Source organism: Eumetopias jubatus, unplaced genomic scaffold, assembly GCF_037043125.1.
Source record: "Eumetopias jubatus isolate StellerSeaLion01/CBP00866 unplaced genomic scaffold, mEumJub1_p1.0 scaffold_2, whole genome shotgun sequence".
Taxonomy (NCBI): domain Eukaryota; kingdom Metazoa; phylum Chordata; class Mammalia; order Carnivora; family Otariidae; genus Eumetopias; species Eumetopias jubatus.
The window spans coordinates 130958005-130966838 of NW_028274808.1; the positions used below are offsets into that span (position 1 = coordinate 130958005).

Here is an 8834-nt window from a genome sequence, read left to right on the forward strand (position 1 = left end):
GAATGACTTCCCACCCGGCCAATGGGCGCCCTTCTGGGACGGATTGGCACCAATGGCGGCCGCGGCGGAGCCGGAGGCGGGGCGGCGAGGTCCGCGGGCGGGAGGCGGGGAGAGGCCCAGGCTCCGGAGGGAGGCGGGGGCCGCCGGAGGTGACAGGACCCGCGGGCCCGGCGAGGGGACAGCGGCGCGGGCGTGTGTCGGCCAGGAACCGGCTGCTAGACCAGGGCATTCGCGCCGGAATAGGATTGCTTTTCACTGACGGGGAAGCGAGCGGGACTGATCAGCGGTTGGTTTTTCAGGTTCTGTGTTCTGGGTCTTAATATTTATGCAAAGGTGACCAAAAGCCTTGAGCATGGGAGGAAAATCTAGAGGGTGACAACTGAGGGTGAGTTAGTAAGCGTTTTATTCCGCAGTGGAGGAGTCTTATGTTTCATACCTCTTCGCAAGACTGGACGAAGCGCGGAGCCGAAACGCGGGGCCGCGAGGTGGGAGGGAGGCGGGAAGGAAGTCGGGTGCAGAGGCCCGCACTGCCTGGGCCCCCCTGGAAAGTTGGGGGTCGAAGAGGAGAGCGGTGCTGCAGAAGCAAGGAGGGCTTGGGAGACTGGAGAGTGGGGGCTGGGAGAGCATGAAAAGAAGTCCCTGAGTAGATGACTTAAATCTTATCATCTGAAAGACACCATGTGGCTTCTTCAATGGATAAAGAAGTTTGTCCTCCCCTACTTTCCCTGGCACTGAATCTCAGAGCTTTCTTCTCCTCCCCAAGGTCACAGTGCTTTCAGAGTTCCCTTGGTCCTTGTACTTGTGAAGAAAATATTCTCACAGAGATGACTTCATGTATCTGTTGTCCCCCCACTCCCCACTTAAATTTGAAGCACAGAAGGAGAACACCCTGGGAAAGTACCACGCTAACCCAAAAGAATGGCTTTCCTAGTGGATGAATTTCTGTAACCTGTTATTTGAACTGGAGAGGCCCTTTGAGGCCAGATTCTTCGCAAGGACGTTCAAATCAGGTCAAGTCTGCAGTTACCTGTTCTGGAACTCTGATAGTTTGACCAAGCCAAAAAAAAAAAAAAAAAAAAAAAGTTTTGAGGGGTGGTATATTCCCGGGATGGGTCAATGTTGGCTGACCTATGAACTCTCAATGAAATAAAGCAAGTTGTCAAATGCTCCTGGGACAAGAAAGATAAGAAAGCAAAATCTTGAGGAGCCTGGGTGGCTCAGTCGTTAAGCATCTGCCTTCAGCTCAGGTCATGATCCCAGGGTCCTAGGTTCGAGCCCCATATCGGGCTCCCTGCTCAGCAGGAAGCCTGCTTCTCCCTCTCACTCTCCGAGCTTGTGTTCTCTCTCTTGCTGTGTCTCTCTCTGTCAAATAAAATCTTAAAAAAAAAAAAAAAACTATTTAAAAAAAAGAAAAGAAAAGAAAAATCTCAAATTATCAGGTAGCTAAGGTCATCTAAGAAAATTTCAGCCTTTGAAGTTTGAATCACACTGGACACCTTTAGAAACACTGAGGACAAGATTAACAAGATTCCCTTATGCTGTTTCACAGAAGTCTAGATATCTCACAAAGACATAATCCTAATCTAGAGATGGTATCATGAAAAGGAGTTGGGGGAATAGCCAGAGAGGAGTCATGGTAGGAAGGGAGGTTCCTCATGGTTGAGAAGGAAAGAGCGAGATTCTATTTTCATGTGCCAAGTATGAGGTTTGTAATCAGTCAGCATTTAGGTCAATATATTTGCCTTAATTGCTTTCATATGAAATTTAATCTTGAGAGAGAAGTTGGTTATCAAAGACTCAAGCCTGGAGGTGGGATATAAGTATGTCTAAATTACAAACTGAGGTACTGTAAGCTTCCTTACCAAATAAACATCCAGAACCCTAGGAACTTACTTATATGTAGAACAATCAGTGAAGATACTCAGAGTACTTCATTTTATTTTCTTAATTGAACCAACATAAAATGCCAATTTCCTTAGCAAGCATGTCCTTCTCCATTTACCAAAATTCTTTGAATGGCCTCAGCACCAACAATAGTCTTAATAACAGATATTTAAACTGATTTGAGAGGCCATGGTTTACTTTTTCTTTGAATTTCTATAGCTCCATCTTCCATCCATTTCTTTCTGACTTCCCATATGTTCCCTAACAAATATACTGTATATTGAGCATCTACTGTAATACCAGCCCCTGTGGATATCTTGGTGACCAAAATGGCACAGTCCCTGTTGCCTTCAAGGGGGAGGCAAACATTAACCAAATAAATATGCCAAGGAGTACATAGTTGCTAACCAAGATAAATGTTATGAAAGAAAACATTCATGTTAAAAAGATTTAACCTAAAAAACAACTGTAAGCAAAATTGACGTCCAGTTAATGCTATGCACACTGATGTATTTAGGAAGTATACTGATATCTGTAACTTATTTTGAAATGTACATTTTAAAAGATGGATTGAAGGATGGATAAAGAGATGGATAGCTGGATATACATGTAACAAATCCAGTATCCCGAGATGTTAATTACAGACTTTACATGGTAGGTAGAGATGGGTGTTCATTGTACATTACTTCCAATTTCTCTGTATGTTTAAAAAATTTACATTAAAAGATATTGGAAAACAAAAAATCAATAAGAGATGTGATAAATTATAACTGTAACCTTTGACAAGCAGAAGGGATCATGTGGTCCAGCTCTAGCACTGGACAAATGAGGAATCCCCAGTGACCAGGGAATGATAGATACCCAGTGCTACTACGCTTCCACCTGAACAGATAGATACCCATTTGCCCCATTTTTAACAGCTCACTTTTTGAAATGCATGTGCCTATTTTGAATTGAAAGAAATTCTCAATACGGTAAGAATAGTGTTTAATGATGATTGTTTTCTGTGTTTAACTTACTTACCCGGCAGACAAATATGAATTTAGTAAACTTAGAGACAGATCAAACTTGTGGGGAAAAAACAGGTTGGCTGCAACATTCTGTCTGTCAGGTATACTTTTGAAGAATTAAGTGTCTTCACCTCTGGGAAAGGAAAACACTGATTATTTGACAGGCAATATGTGCACACCCTGTAAAGCTACATAATGACGAAGGTTTTTCTTGGTCCCCCACCTCCCAAAATACTCATTTTGTCCATGTAGTCAATATTCAAAGGAAAAATTGGTTGTAAAATATTTTTTACATGTTTTCACTGTTTTTTGTTGTTTAATATAGTTTAGCCAAGAAGCCTATATATATATACCCAGGCTAAATTATCTAAGCTTATTGAAAACTGTCCTATAACACACAGCATTGGTTTATTAATGTGAAAAATAACTTGGAAGAAAAATATCATGGTAAATTAATATTGCCATCAATCAAATAATTATTATAATATTAAGTTAATGTCTTCTATATGTATTGCTGGATAAGAAGCATTATTCCTGACTACAGAGAGCATACAGGCTTTATGACTATTCCTTTGTGTTTCTTTAAACTATTCATAGTTTAATTTTGCATTTTTTTTAAATCCCCCTTACCTTAAATATAAGAAACTCAGTAATATCATATAGGTTAATATTGATGTTAAAAAAAGATTGGATGGTTGAGCATTTCCTAAGAAAGCCTTTAGGGTGAGCTTTGGTTTGTCCCTGAAGGTGCATGCAATAAAGTCTTTAGGAAGTGACATCTTTCATGAAAATTTCTCTTTTTTTTAAGATTTTATTTATTTATTTGACAGAGAGAGACAGCGAGAGTGGGAACACAGGCAGGAGGAGTGGGAGAGGGAGAAGCAGGGAGCCTGATGTGGGGCTCGATCCGGGGCTCGATCCTAGGACCCTGGGACCATGACCTGAGCCGAAGGCAGACACTTAACGACTGAGCCACCCAGGCGCCCCTGAAAATTTCTCTTCTTACAAGGTCCCAAAACTTGTACCCTTGGAAGTGGCCTCCAACCTACCACTAGGACTGCACTGACAAAACAAGTCCTTGGGGGTATACAGCAAAAAGCATGTCTATTGCTGTGTAGCTGCATAGTGTGCACAGATTTTAACTGCCAAAAATCAGGCAACTGTTTTACCCTTGTAGATGCAAAAAAGACCAAATTCTCCAGAAGTTCACTTGTGTCAAATCAAAATCATCAAAATGAAAACCCCCCTTTTTTTTACGTTAAAGATTAAATCTGGGTCAAATTAAATTTAAGGAATTTTATTATATCCTAGAAAAGCTAAAGTGACCCTATGGAATTACAAATGGGCATGGATAAAACAGTATTAGACAGCTTTTATAACTTGGCCATAAATTCAGGAAACACAGGTGAATATACATAATAAATGGTTTCTTGTTTTACCGTTATGATGTGTGATATGTTCCATGACATTACCTGATATGGTAAGTGTGTTATCCCTTGTGGCGATGCATAGTTCGTGTTGCAGTGAGTGTGGTGTAGTGATACATTTTCCCCAATGCTAGCAGAAGCACATTCAATGTGTTGTCTCAGTTGACTTCTCTCATTTTTACTAAATAAACCTTGAAGAACCTGGGTGGCTCAGTCGGTTAAGTGTCTGCCTTCAGCTCAGGTGGTGATCCCAGAGTCCTCGGATGGAGCCCCACATCGGTCTCCCTGCTCAGCAGGGAGTCTGCTTCTCCCTCTCCCTCTGCACCTCACCCCAATTAGTGCTAGCTCACTCTCTCTCAAGTAAATAAAATCTTTAAAAATAAATAAACCTATATCTTTAACATACTCCAGAAGAAGCAAGCAATCAGAGGGGTTCTGTCTGTAAAGTTGGTATATAATATAACATAAAATAACAATATGAATCTGTAAAAAAATAAAATAGTATCCTGTTTCCAAACTTTATGGCTACCCTTTATATAAAGGGGAACTGATAACTGATATTTAACTTTCCATTGGTCTCTAGCATTTGTCTTCATCCTACATGTAGGTAAAAGCCCAGTGAAATCAGCCATTATACTCACTTTTAAATTGTTGACTAACAAATTGTTCTTACCTTACTATAGTATCATCTTATAGATTCTAAGGCTATTTCTGTTTCCCTCTTTCCATTGGCTTTTGAAAGCCTGGAACAAAATGTATGTCCCATCTGTACAGAATCTTACTGCATACATTTTGAGAAGTAACCTCATTTCAAGATTCATTTTAACTTTCCTATGACATTTTCCCATTGTACTCATTTTCTTACCTACTTAAAACAAACTTGCTTTTCTCTTCACAAAGGTAATAAATATTCACTACATAAGATATGTAAAATACATATAAGAAAAAAGAAGAAAATAAAAATGATCAGTCCATTCACCACCTTTTTTTAGTTCTTAATATTTTGTCCTTTTCCCATGCATGTATGTATATGCATTTCTAAAAGTGGCTCATTTTCTACATTTTACACAATGCTTTCTGAATTTAACAATATATTTAACATCTTCAATAGAATTAAATACTATTCTACAACATCATTTTAAGTTGCATGTAAATTACATTTACCTACAAAATGGATATACTGTAATTTAACCAATTTCTTATTGTGTATTCATTTCCCATTCTTTGCCATTATAAACAATAGTGCAACATTGCTGCACATAGTGAATATAACTAAATATTTGCCCTCTCCTTTGATAATTTCCTTAAGATAAATTCCTAAGAGAATAATTAGGCAGAATGCAGAGTCTTAAGGCTTTATAGTGTATTGCCAATATTCCCTAACAAAAGATGGTACCAGCTAAGTACACACACAATGTCTAAGTAGCCCTTGTCCAACCCCCTTACCAATAATTGGGTTGTCTTGGTTTGGTTTTCATTTTATCATTTTTACTCTATTAATTTTATAAGTCACCTTATGTCTTGACTAGAATATGTGGGATATAAACAATTAAAAATAAAAACAAAAAAATTCTAGTAAAATAAAAATCCATGTGGCACACATCTGAAAATCAGCTTAAGTAAGATGTTTCTAAACATTCATATCAAAAATTCCCTAAATGCATAAAAGTGTATGATTAGGGTTGTTGGTCCTTGCTGAAATTATTTGATGTCATGTGACTCCTCAATCTTCCCACACACCTGCCAAAAATAAAAGGTTCCAGGAAGGAAGTTCTGTACAAACTCAGACTGTTGTTAATCATATTCTTATTCACACACATGCACATACCAATAACAATCAGTTGATGGTTCACCAAGTCCCATAGCAAAATAAAAAGCAGACAAAGTGGGGCACGTGGGTGGCTCAGTCAGTTAAGCAATGGACTCTTGATTTCGGCTCAGGTCATGATCTCAGGGTCGTGAGATCTAGACTGAGCTCTCTGTCAGTCTCATGCTGAGCATGGAGCCTGCTTAAGATTCTCTCTCTCTCCCTCTCCATCTGCCCCTCCCCCCAAAAAATAAATAAATCTTAAAAAAAAAAGCAAAACGTCAGAATTTACTTCATCCAGCCAGAGAAGGCATTTTATTGTGCACTTCTCAAAAAGAAAACGTAGTGTCATGACTTGTAATAATCCACTGTGGTCCAATCACCTTTGCCATCAATCACCTTATTATGTGTGCCAGTGTGTCCCAGGCTTTATAGAAGAAAATGACCTTACTGACCAACCATCAGATAAGCATGTACTTCGAGTTCTTTTGTAGCCTTCAGGAGTGGATTCGTACTATTCCATCCAAGTTCTCGCCTGGTTTCCTTTTTGATTAACTGGATAAAATTTCAATGTAGATACATAGCTATCAGCCTAGAACCAGTTAGAACAATCTGCCCAGTACCTGGAATGAAACATGCACCCTGGGCCTTATTAACATTATGTTCTGATGGATTGTACTGATGTACCCATACTGAGGGTATATGGTTTGGGAGGTGTAGTGAATTAAATAGTTTCCCCCCAAATCCACATCTACCTGGCACTTCAGAATGTGAATTATTTGGAATAGGGTCTTTACAGATGTAATTAGTTTCATTAAAATGAGGCCATGGGTCATAAAAAGAGGATTAGGAACGTCCTAAATCCAATAACTGATGTCCTTCTAAGAAGGCCATGTGAACACAGAGAGACACACAGGAAAAACACCATGTGAAAATAGAGATTGGAGTGACGGGTATCTACCAGCCAAGAAATGCCAAGTAACCACCAGAAGCGGGAAGAGAGGCATGGAGAGTAGATTCTCCTTCAGAGCCTCCTGAAGGCATCAAACTGCCAACACCTTGATTTTGGACTTCACCCTCCAGAATTGTGAGAAAATAACCTTTCTGTTGTTTTAAGCCACCCAGTTTGTCATACAAAGGTAAGAATATTACTACAAAGAGCATTTATAATAAGCTTTTATTGCAGTCTAGCTGTGGTCTGTGACCCGGTTGATTGCCAGGACTGACTGACTGATCTGGCATCTTAGCCCAGAGTTCCCTTTCTCTGAGAGCTCCGTGTGTGTTCTTCCCAAAGTGTCAATTCAATCAAAAAGAATGACATTTCCAAACTGACAAAGTCTATTCTTAGTCAAGATATATGGGGAGTTACAGTCCCTGCCTAGATCTTTCCAACAAGCATTGACATCCTTTTGCAAGTAAATGTAAGCCGAATCCGTTTTACAAAGTATCTCTCTCCCCCCGATATTTTATTATAGTATCAATAAACCCAGAGTTCTCTACTAGTTTCGTTCAGAAAACATACAAATTACATAAGATTGCATGTATACAAGGCGGGCCGTAGGAGGAAGATGGTGGTGCAGTCGCGCGTTACCCAGGAGGAAATTAAGAAGGAGCCAGAGAAACCGCTCGATCGGGAGAAAACGTGCCCGCTGCTACTGCGTGTTTTTAGCACCAATAACGGCCACCACCACCAAATGGACGAATTTCCCCGTGGAAACGTACCGTCCATCGAGCGGCAGAGCTACACTTGGATGAATGGGCAATTGTTTTTACAGATCCTAAAAGGCCTGGCTATAGAGTAAAGGAGATTGGCAGCACCATGTCTGGGAGGAAGGGGACTGATGACTCCATGACCCTGCAGTCACAGAAGTTCCAAACAGGAGACTATCTGGACATAGCAGTCACACCTCCAAATCAGGCACCAGCTCCTTCAGGCACATGAGACCATATTAAATTTTATTTACTATTTCTTGAATTATTTTTCATTCAGTTATGTAAAATAAATTCTTTTTCTTCCCCTCATCATTGCCATTAAGCCTTTAAAGTCTAAACAACTTGTAATGCGTCTATCTAGGAATTAGATTTGACTGTGTTACGGTATGGATATTAATAGAAAGTCCATATGTTTCTGGTCCTTCTGTAAAATAAGAAGAAAAGTGCTCTTAGCATCCTTTGTAAAATTGTATTGTTAAATATATGTGTGCAATCAAAAAAAAAAAGATTTCATGTATACAAGACTTGACCTTGAAATTCTAGTCACTTCAAAGACAAATCATATTTTCCTTGATCTTACAGCAGAACAGGTACCCTTTATGAATGAGTATAACATAGAAGCTGGAAAATACTTAAATTTATTTTATTTATCCCACAAAGTAAGACTTTGGATGTTAAAGTGAAACTTCATGTCTGTGGAGAGGACCCAAGAAAATTAATCATATCTGTAGGAAACTCCATCAAGTACAAACCTTGTCCATTCCTTTATAGTACTTTTTTATGATTTTTCATAGTATTTTTAAAGGAAATCTTGACGATCATTTTTATTTTTTAAAAAATCAACATTATATTGTTTTGGTTTTTTTAAGATTTTATTTATTCATTTGACACAGAGAGAGAGAGGGCACACAAGCAAGGGGAACAGCAGAGGGAGAGGGAGAAGCAGGCTCTCTGATGAGCGGGGAGCCGAATGCGGGGCTCAATCCCAGGACC

At 39.4% G+C, this 8834-nt stretch overlaps 1 pseudogene; it reads left to right on the forward strand.

Annotated features, from left to right (window-relative positions):
* The first annotated feature begins 2 nt into the window (after nucleotides 1–2).
* Nucleotides 3–8081, forward strand: LOC114220112 (histone deacetylase complex subunit SAP18 pseudogene; annotated as a pseudogene).
* The last annotated feature ends 753 nt before the right edge of the window (nucleotides 8082–8834 follow it).